We start from the raw sequence: 10,648 nt of genomic DNA, 5'->3' as shown, positions 1-10,648 counted from the left end.
CTGAGCCGGAACCAACGGGTGAAGATTCCCCAGTGAAGGAGGTGGACCAGGAACCCGTCTTGGAAGGTGGCAGTGGCCCTCCCTTGTTGGAAGTGTCGGCGACCAGGACATGCGGCCAGTGAGTGCCCCTGGGAAGATGCCGCGGACCTACTCTGTCCCAAGAAAGTGACCCCAGTAAGGCAGAATCCTTTCCCGCATAAGGCGGAGGTGGACGACTGGGAGGTGAAGAGACCACGCTGCAAAGAAAAGCGTGAAGACCCAGTGACGGAGACGTCCGGAATCTCCCCGCGATGGAACCGTCCACGCCCAGGACGTGCGGAACAGGTGTGTCCTGGGTACCTAGAGATGCCAGCGGAAGAGGAGTACGCTGAGGAAGTAAAGATGCCAGCGGAAGCGAAGGAGTACGCTGAGGAAGTAACGATGCCAGCGGAAGAGAAGGAGTACGCTGAGGAAGCAGAGGTACCAGCGGAAGAGACTAAGTACGCTGAGGAGGAAAATAATACCCCAGTCCAGATATCGGAGGAGGACTCGGACTACGGTGAGCTGTCCGCCGAAGAATCCCTCCAAGAACAGATGGAGGACGACTCTGGCATCGGAAGCGCCGACGAGAGTGACTGGCAGGATCGGGTGGAGTCGTGCTCCCAGTTGAATGCCCTCCGTGAAGAGGAGGAGATAGTCCTGGAGCAAGAATACCTGCCGGGAGTGCCGAAATGGACGTACGTACGGGGAGAGGATTGTGATGCCGTGGGAGGACCCGTTCCAGAGGAAGACATGGGACCTTTGGAGATGCCCCACGAGGAGATGCGACAGATGGTGGTTGTTGCCCGGGAGGAAACGTATGCCCCGGAGGATTCCACTGTTGGGTGGTGGTCGGTACCACCCCCTGAAGACAGGGACGATGCCACAGACGATCTGAAAGGCCAGGAGTGGGTGACTGTTGTCCCCGTGGAGGAAGAGTCCCCTTGGTGGCCAACGTCGAGCGACCGTGAGGAGATGCCACTCCCCCAGAGGATCCGCCGATGGAGGTCAGGAGGTAAGAAGAGGAACCCGGAGCTGGAGGTGGAAGGATGTGGGGTCACAGCCCGTCCGGGCTGGGCCCTCGAACATAACCTCGCCGGAGGGACCTCGGAATTCCCTGACCCGCGGACATGGGACATCGTGAGGGACTTTGTAGGGACTACAAAGGAAAAAGGGGGGGGGGAAATGTGGAGATGTGTCCGGTACCCCGGGACACATCCCATCAGCAGCACGCAGGGGATCTGTGTCCCCTGCGGGAGTGTCTGCGTGGCAGCGCTGGGGCAGCTTGTCTGCCCCCAGCGCTTGTCTGTGGGCAGGAGCAGCGGGTGTCCGGTGCAGGGATTACCCTTTTCCCTGCACCGGACCGGAGGCTGCGGAGGACTTTAAATGTTGGCGCCCTCCGGGAGCCAATCGCGGCTCCCGGAGCGGCGGCCAATCAGAGAGGGGCGCGGCAAGCCAATCGGCGCTCGCCGCGTCATAGGCTCTGCCCCCGGCGTCTGACGTCAGACGCCGCGCGGGAGCTGAAGACCCGAAGCGCGCGGAGGAGCGCGGCAGAAGCGGCCGGGACCCGGAGAGAGAAGACCGCGCGGGTGAGCGAAGAAGACGACGCGAGGAGAAGACGGCCGTGGAAAGAGGAGCTCCGGCGGCAGCGGAAGAGGCCAGAAGACGTCGGCCTGCAGGAGGAAGATGTCCAGCGGCGGCTGGACGCGGAGGAGCGGAGGCGACGCCGCTGGCCAGGACGGGTCAGTGGCAGAAGAGGGCGCTGGAGATCCCTGGAGCAGGTGAGGCCTCAGTGAGGCAACTTTCACCCCCTCCCTTTTCCTCCCTCGACCACCAGGGAAGGACATTAGGCCCGGGGGCACAATTCAGGCACTAGGCCTGTTGCGCAGATAGGAGGTTGGGGGTCATCATCATAGTCGGTGGTTTGGGCGTTAGGCCCAAGCCACCTAAGCGGCACAGTAGGCGGGCATTAGGCCCGAGGGGCATATCAGGCAATAGGCCTGTGGGGCATTAGAGGGCATTAGGCCCTAGTGTACTTTGGCCAATTAGGATATATAAAGGTGATGCTGGGTACTAGGCCCAGGTCACCCCACGAGTGACGAGGTAGGCGGGCGCTAGGCCCGTGGGAGAAGTCAGGCCTCCTGCCTGTGTGCAGTCAGGGGGCGCTAGGCCCAGTGAAGAAGTGTTTCCCCCGAGGTGAATAAAGGTGGCACTGGGCACTAGGTCCAGGCCACCCTGAGGTGATTAGGTAGGTAGGTCTGCCTGACCTGAGCCCCCGGAAGTGTACAGGAGGTGGGCAGGCTGTGTGGCACCCACCCCCTTCCAGCGGCAGGTAGGGATTTAAAGGGACAGCACCGTGTGATCTTGTATTCCGATATTGTGATATATGTTGTTACCGTGCAGGGCAAAGTGTCTGTTTGTTTTAAGTTTGTGCATAGTTGTGTTGCACCACTCACACGAGCTAGTTTGAGGGCTCTGTTTATGTAGCTAGTGTAGCGGACGCACACTAGGGTAGTTCTAGGCCCTGCACGGCTGTTTCTCTCTTTGCCTCCTTACAGGGACCTGTAAGTGGAGAAGATCGGAGTACAAGACATAGGACGGTGAGTAACATCGGTCTGTGTGTTCCTTCTGTGTGTGTCCCTATCTGTCTCCCTTCCTTCAGGGCGAACGGTGAGCCTTGCACGCCGGTGCCAGAATTTCCACCTGGTGCGAGAGTGCCAATAGGTGAAATTCGGGCTCTGAGGATGACCCTCACCTAGCCCGAAAGCACTATTTTTCTCGAGGTCGGAGGGCGTTTCGGTCCACAGTTAGGAGGACGGCACTCAGCAATCTCCTTCCTCCTAGGTCATCGTGTCCGGATCCAACGGAAGATTTGCCAGGTCCGTTGAAGGTTCCGGTACCTGAAGGTGAGAGAGAGCGGCGCCTGGTGAGTACCGAGACTACACCTGCACGGCAGCAGGCACCACCACACGCGCAGCCGCACCTCTTACAATAACACGGAAAGAGGGGGGGGGGGGGGGTAATGGACAAGGAATATAATATAACTAGACCCCCTAGTCTTAAGATCCACCAGTACCATAGATAAATCCCTGGTATGTTTAAATCTCACCAATGTCAGGAAATCAGGAAATTGGGAGGTAATCAGGAACAATCAGACAATGGCTATTCACACATAGCAGATAAAGAGCTCATTAATATATGTGGAAGAAAGATTTGAGTGGCTCTCCCCGAACTTCGAAGGTTTATGTCATCTAGGAAGGACAGTACTAATAACCCTTGTTCAATGATGAAACAGACCTCGCATACGTTCCAGAAATGGAAACAATGTTCAGGGAATGATAGGAATATAAATCATGAAAATGTTATATGTCTCTTTCGTGATTTGTTTGTGTTTTCTCCCTCTACCCAGCAAAACCTCTATCGAATCCGAACATCAGTGTGCAAAGACGTAGGTACATGTATGTGTGAAACGTTCGTCCAAATCAGACATCTTAGGCATTAGCACTGTCCCAGCATACTCTATAGGTTGAATGTCGTCCCACACCCAACCAGTGGTCCCGTGACCGCCGAGTGCATATAGAGGATGTCCCGTCCTCCTCCCCGTCTTCCCCAACTATAGTCAATGTCTGATTTGTGCAATGAATACATACGTGTGTCTAGGTCACCGATTATTGGGCTTCATTGTGTGCATTCAGAGAAGTGAAGAAAGAGTTAAAAATCACCCCCAAAATTTGCGTGGGGTCCCTCCTCCTAAGCATAACCAGCCTCGGGCTCTTTGAGCCGGTCCTGGTTGTAAAAAACAGGATTTTGATACCTACCGGTAAATCCCTTTCTCCTAGTCCGTAGAGGATGCTGGGGTCCACTTCATGACCATGGGGTATAGATGGTTCCGCAGGAGCCATGGGCACTCTTAAGACTTTTCAATGGGTGTGAACTGGCTCCTCCCTCTATGCCCCTCCTCCAGACCTCAGTTATAGGAACTGTGCCCAGGGAGACGGACATTTCGAGGAAAGGATTTACTTTAATACTAATGGTGAGATACATACCAGCTCACACCTCAACCATGCCGCACAACATGGCATTCAACATAACACACGCCAACAGGCATGAACCAATTACAGCAAACATGCTGAAACTAATAAAACACAACATGTGTAACTAATAAACAAAACTGCAGGTAAAGTACGCACTGAGACGGGCGCCCAGCATCCTCTACGGACTAGGATAAAAGGATTTACCGGTAGGTATCAAAATCCTGTTTTCTCATACGTCCTAGAGGATGCTGGGGTCCACTTCATAACCATGGGGTTTATACCAAAACTCCAGTACGGGCGGGAGAGTGCGGATGACCCTGCAGCACCGATTGACCGAACTTGAGGTCTTCATCGGCCAAGTTGTCAAACTTGTAGAATTTTGCAAATGTGTTTGACCCCGACCAAGTAGCTGCTTGGCAAAGTTGCAATGCCGAGACCCCCCGGGCAGCCGCCCAGGATGAGCCCACCTTCCTAGTGGCATGGGCCTTCATCGACGTCGGTAACGGCAATCCAGCCGTAGTATGAGCGTGCTGAATCGTACTTCTGATCCAACGCGCAATAGTCTGCTTGGAATCAGGACATCCAATCTTGCTGGGAGCATACAGGACAAACAAAGACTCTGTTTTCCGTATTCGAGCTGTTCTAGCGACATAAATCTTCAAAGATCTAACCACATCTAGAGACTTTGACTCGGTGAACGTGCCAGTTACTACTGGCACCACAATAGGTTGGTTTATGTGGAAAGATGAAACCACCTTTGGAAGAAAATGTTGACGAGTTCTCAACTCTGCCCTATCTTCATGGAAAATCAGGTAAGGGCTCTTGTGAGACAAGGCCCCCAACTCAGACACCCACCGTGCTGATGCCAATGCCAAAAGCATCACCACTTTCCAAGTGAGAAACTTCAACTCTATCTCTTGTAGAGGCTCAAACCAATCCGATTGAAGAAACTGCAACACCACATTAATGTCCCATGGTGCCACTGGAGGCACAAATGGAGGCTGGATGTGCAGAACCCCTTTCACAAAGGTCGGAACCTCTGGAAGAAAGGCCAATTGTTTTTAAAAGAACACTGACAAGGCCGAAATCTGGATCTTGATTGACCCCAATCGAAGGCCCGCCTCCACACCAGCCTGCAGAAAATGGAGAAAACGTCCCAACTGAAAAACTCTTCCATAGGAGCCTTCTTGGATTCACACCTAGACACATATTTTCTCCAAATACGGTGGTAATGTTTCGACATTACTCCTTTCCTGGCCTGAATAAGGGTGGGGATGACTTCCTTGGGAATACCCTTACGGGCTAGGATCGACGCTCAACAGCCATGCCATCAAACGTAGCCGCGGTAAGTCTTGATACACGCACAGCCCCTGCTGCAGCAGTTCCTCGCGAAGAGGAAGAGGCAGAGGATCTTCTATGAGAAACTCCTGAAGATCTGGGTACCAAGCCCTCCTTGGCCAGTCTGGGGCAATGAAGATTGCTCGAACTCTTGTTCTCCTTATGATCCTGAGCACCTTTGGGATCAGCGGAAGTGGAGGGAAGACATACACCGACCGGAACACCCACTGGGCCATTAGCGCATCCACTGCTATTGCTTGAGGGTCTCTCGACCTGGAACAATATTTCTGAAGCTTCTTGTTGAGACAAGATGCCATCATGTCTACTTGAGGAACTCCCCAAAGACTTGTCACCTCTGCGAAGACTTCTTGGTGGAGGCCCCACTCTCCTGGATGGAGATGTGTCTGCTGAGGAAGTCTGCTTCCCAGTTGTCTACTCCCGGAATCAAAATTGCCAAAAGAGCCTTTACATGTCTTTCTGCCCAGAGGAGGATCTTCGTCACCTCTGCCATTGCCGCTCTGCTTTTCGTTCCGCCCTGCCTGTTTATGTACGCGACTGCTGTTACATTGTCCGACTGGATCTGCACGGGATGATCTTGAAGAAGATGTACCGCTTGTTGAAGGCCGTTGTAAATGGCTCTCAATTCCAGCACGTTCATTTGAAGGCAGGCTTCCTGACTTGACCATTTTCCTTGGAAGTTTTCCCCATGAGTGACAGCTCCCCAGCCTTGGAGACTTGCATCCGTGGTTACCAGGACCCAGTCCTGAATCCCGAACCTGCGTCCCTCTAGTACGTGAGAACTGTGTAGCCACCACAGGAGCGAAATCCTGGCTTTTGACGACAGGATTATCTTCCGGTGCATGTGTAGGTGGATCCCGACCACTTGTCCAACAGGTCCCACTGGAATACCCTGGCATGGAACTTGCTAAACTGTATGGCCTCGTAGGCCGCCACCATCTTCCCCAACAACCGAATGCACTGATGGATCGACACACTCGATGGTTTCAATATCTGTTTTACCATTTTCTGGATTTCCAGAGCCTTTTCCACCGGAAGAAATACTCTCTGAACTTCTGTGTCCAGAATCATCCCGAGAAAAGACAATCTTGTCGGTTCCAACTGTGACTTTGGATAATTTATGATCCAACCGTGTTGTTGGAATATTGACGGGGAGAGTGTGATGTTTTGTAACAACTGCTCCCTGGATCTCGCATTTATCAGGAGATCATCTAGATAAGGAATTATATTGACTCCTTTTTGACGCAGGAGGACCATCATCTCCGCCATCACCTTGGTGAATACCCTCGGCACCGTGGAGAGACCGAAAGGTAACGTCTGTAATTGGTAATGGCAATCCTGAACCGCGAATCTCAGATAAGCCTGGTGAGGAGGATAAATGGGAACATGCAGGTAAGCATCTTTTATGTCTACAGACACCATGTAGTCCCCCTCCTCCAGACTGGAAATCACTGCCCTCAGTGATTCCATTTTGAACTTGAATCGTTTCAAGTAGAGATTCAGATTTTTCAGGTTTAGGATCGGTCTGACCGAGCCGTCCGGCTTCGGAACTACAAAAAGGCTTCAATAAAACCCCTCCCCTTGTTGTGACAAAGGTACCAGGACTATGACCTGATCCTGACATAATTTTTGGATTGCCGCTGTTACTGCTTCCCTTTCTGGAAGAGAAGCTGGCAAGGTCAATTTGAAAAATCGGCATGGGGGAACGTCTTGAAACTCCAGCCTGTATCCCTGGGACACTATTTGCAACACCCAGGGATCCAGGCCAGACAGAATCCAACCTTGGCTGAACAGTTTGAGACATGCCCCCACCCGAGCAGCCTCCCGCAAAGGAGCCCCAGCGTCATGCTGAAGATTTGTCAGAAGTAGGGGTAGACTTCTGCTCCTGGGAACCTGAAGCTGCTGTGGACTTCTTTCCCCTTCCCCTACACGCAAAGAAGGGGGAACCTCTTGCTTTTTTTGTATTTATTGGGCCGAAAGGACTGCATGTGCGGATGATATGTCTTTTTTGCTGGTGCAGGCGCAGAGGGCAAAAATGTCAACTTACCTGCGGTAGCCGCCGAGACTAACGCATTCAGTCCATCGCCAAATAAGGCCTCACCTTTATATGGGAGAGCCTCCATATTTCTTTTGGAATCTGCATCCGCTTCCGTTGGCGAATCCACAACGCTCACCGAGCCGATACTGCCATGGTAGCGGCTTGTGAACTCAAGAGAACATCTTTCATCGCTTCTAGCATGTATGCGGCAGCGACTTTGATATTCCCTAACTTAAGGAGTATCTCATCTTTATCAATCGTGTCAATTTCTGATGACACGCTTTCTGACCATTTTTCAATAGCGCGACTCACCCACGCGCAAGCAATTTTGGGCCTGAACAGCATACCATTGGCAACATAAATGGATTTCAATGTAGTTTCCATCTTTCGGTCTGCCGGCTCTTTTAGTGAAGCCGTGCCAGGTGCAGGGAGAATTACCTTCTTTGTCAACCTGGACAGTGCACTGTCTAACACAGGGGGTGACTCCCATTTTTTCCTCTCCTCCACCGGGAAAGGATAAGCTATCTGAATTTTCTTGGGAATACGAAATTTCTTTTCGGGATTCACCCACATCACTTCAAAGAGTGTATTAAGCTCGTGGGAAGGAGGGAAAGTGACCTTCGATTTCTTTTCTTTATAGAAATAAGCCTTCTTCTGAGGTACAGGAGTGGCTTCCTTGACTTCCAGAACTTCCCTTATAGCCACAATCATATATTGTATATTTTTTGCCAATTTATGATCTATTTCTCTGGAGTCACTATCGTCGACACAAGAATCAGTGTCCGTGTCGGTATCAGTATTCGCAAATGGTCTCTTATGTGACCCAGTGGGGTCGCCTGTGTGGCACTCCCTGATTGGCTGAAGGGATCCTCTTTGACAGGAGTCATGGGGGGTCCCGCCAGTCAGGGAAAGGGGTTCCATGTGTAAACATGGGACCTCTTTCAGTTCGTGGACCGGGTTTTTCGTTTTTTTATTTTAACAAGTACGTGGATTATAACTTTTAAGAAGAGTAACGATCTACACCGGATTCTTTGTAAGTATAATTTTATTTACAGGTACCCCTGGATTCTACTGGACAAGAGGACCGAGTGCTTCGTGTCAACATAGGTAAGTATGTATGTATGTAAGTGTGCATATATGTTCATTAAACTGTTACTTTCACGGTGTCCCCCGGCCGTGGCATTATCTCTCTGACTAGTGGAGCCCGGTGCTGGTGTTAAAAATACGGGGGACCCCTACGCTTTTTGTCCCTCGTATTTTTTGCACCAGGACCAGGTGCAGAGCCCGGTGCTGGTTGTTTAAATATGGGGGGACCTCAGTCAATTTCCCCCCCGGATTTTTACAACCAGGACCGGCTCAAAGAGCCCGAGGCTGGTTATGCTTAGGAGGGGGGACCCCACGCAAAAAAAAATTCTAATTTTTAACTCTTTCACACCCCTTTCCATTGCTAAACATGCACGGATCTCACTGATCCATGCATGCCTATCAGAATACGGTAAAAAAAGCAGGTCTATTAGAAAACTGCTTTTTTTTTACGATTTGTACTTTTTCACGGCAGTGTTTGGCTATTGCCGGCAGTGATTGTGAATACGATTTTTTTGTAAATTACTGAGTTGTATAAAATAACAGGCGTGTTTGACTGATGGTGTATTCATTCGTATTATTTTTCTTTGCCTTCAAAAAAATATGAGTGCCCTCATCACTGCCAAGATTTTAGTTTAGTAAATTCCCGAGATGACACTTTGAAGAAAAAACACAAAATCGGTCAAAATCGGGAGCTTAGTAAATATACCCCGTGGTATGCCAACTACTAACTGCCTTGATTGTGAACCAATAGACTGTGTTATTGTTCTTATGCTCAGGTTGCCTAATAGACAGGTGGGAAGGAACATACCAAGTTTTCTTGACATCACGATCCCAGTGAAAGTAGCCGAGAAAGAGACTTGGGTCCATGATTCCTATCACAGGAAATTTGGTAGTCCGGAAGGAACTCGTAAAAGGAGTGAGATCGCAGAAGTATCACCTGAGAGCATGTTCCGTGAAGACTGAGAGGCAGCACTGTTGAACACTACCTGAGCGTACTAAAGGATTGCAGAAAGACCAGTCGTTGTAATGGATTTGCTATAAGCAACATTTGTTTTGTTCTATCTTTTTTTTTTCTTTTTCCGTTGACAAACATTTTTTTTCAGGACATTCTATTTTTGTGAGGTTTTTCATGAGGAGTCAAGTGTGGGACTGGAACTGGTTCTGGAGGAATGAGTGATGTCTTTATAGGATCCCAGGATCAGCCTATCACTTTGTTAAAGCCAGAGAAAATCAAAGGTATAGTAGGTACGGAGTTCGGAGATAACGTGATAGGCTATTGTCTGAGGAATACTGTATTTTGTAGTTATTGTGACCCCATAATTGAAGATGAGTGCATCCAGAGATGTCAGTCTAGCAATAAGGCAGCATTTGACAGACATCCCTTGAGTGATTACCACTCATTAGTGGGTAAGGTCTTAAACCAAACGGAATGTTGGATGTGCTCACAGGTACCTCTAAGACCAAATAATGCAGGATTAGTGCCATATTCTTTAGAGTTAGCTGAGGTACTTGAATAACACGGAAAGAGGGGGGGGGGACTGGTGGACAAGGAATATAATATAACTAGACCCCCTAGTCTTAAGATCCACCGGTACAATAGATAAATCCCTGGTATGTTTAAATCTCACCAATGTCAGGAAATTGGGAGGTAATCAGGAACAATCAGACAATGGCTATTAACACATAGCAGATAAAGAGCTCATTAATATATGTGGAAGAAAAGTTTATGAGTGGCTCTCCCCGAACTCCGAAGGTTTATGTCATCTAGGAAGGACAGTACTAATAACCCTTGTTCAATGATGAAACAGACATAGCATACGTTCCAGAAATGGAAACAATGTTCAGGGAATGATAGGAATATAAATCATGAAAATTTTATATGTCTCTTTCACGATTTGTTTGTGTTTTCTCCCTCTACCCAACAAAACCTATATAGAATCCGAACATCAGTGTGCAAAGACGTAGCTACATGTATGTGTAAATGTTCATCCAAATCAGACATCTTAGGTCATAGCACTGTCCCAGTATACTCTATAGGTTGAATGTCGTCCCACATCCAACCAGTGGTCCCGTGACCACTGAGTGCATATAGAGGATGTCCTGTCCTCCTCCCCGT

This window comes from Pseudophryne corroboree, chromosome 12 (genome assembly GCF_028390025.1).
Source record: "Pseudophryne corroboree isolate aPseCor3 chromosome 12, aPseCor3.hap2, whole genome shotgun sequence".
In the NCBI taxonomy this organism is placed as follows: domain Eukaryota; kingdom Metazoa; phylum Chordata; class Amphibia; order Anura; family Myobatrachidae; genus Pseudophryne; species Pseudophryne corroboree.
The sequence above is the reverse complement of the archived record's forward strand: the minus strand, read 5'-3'. Positions refer to the sequence as shown.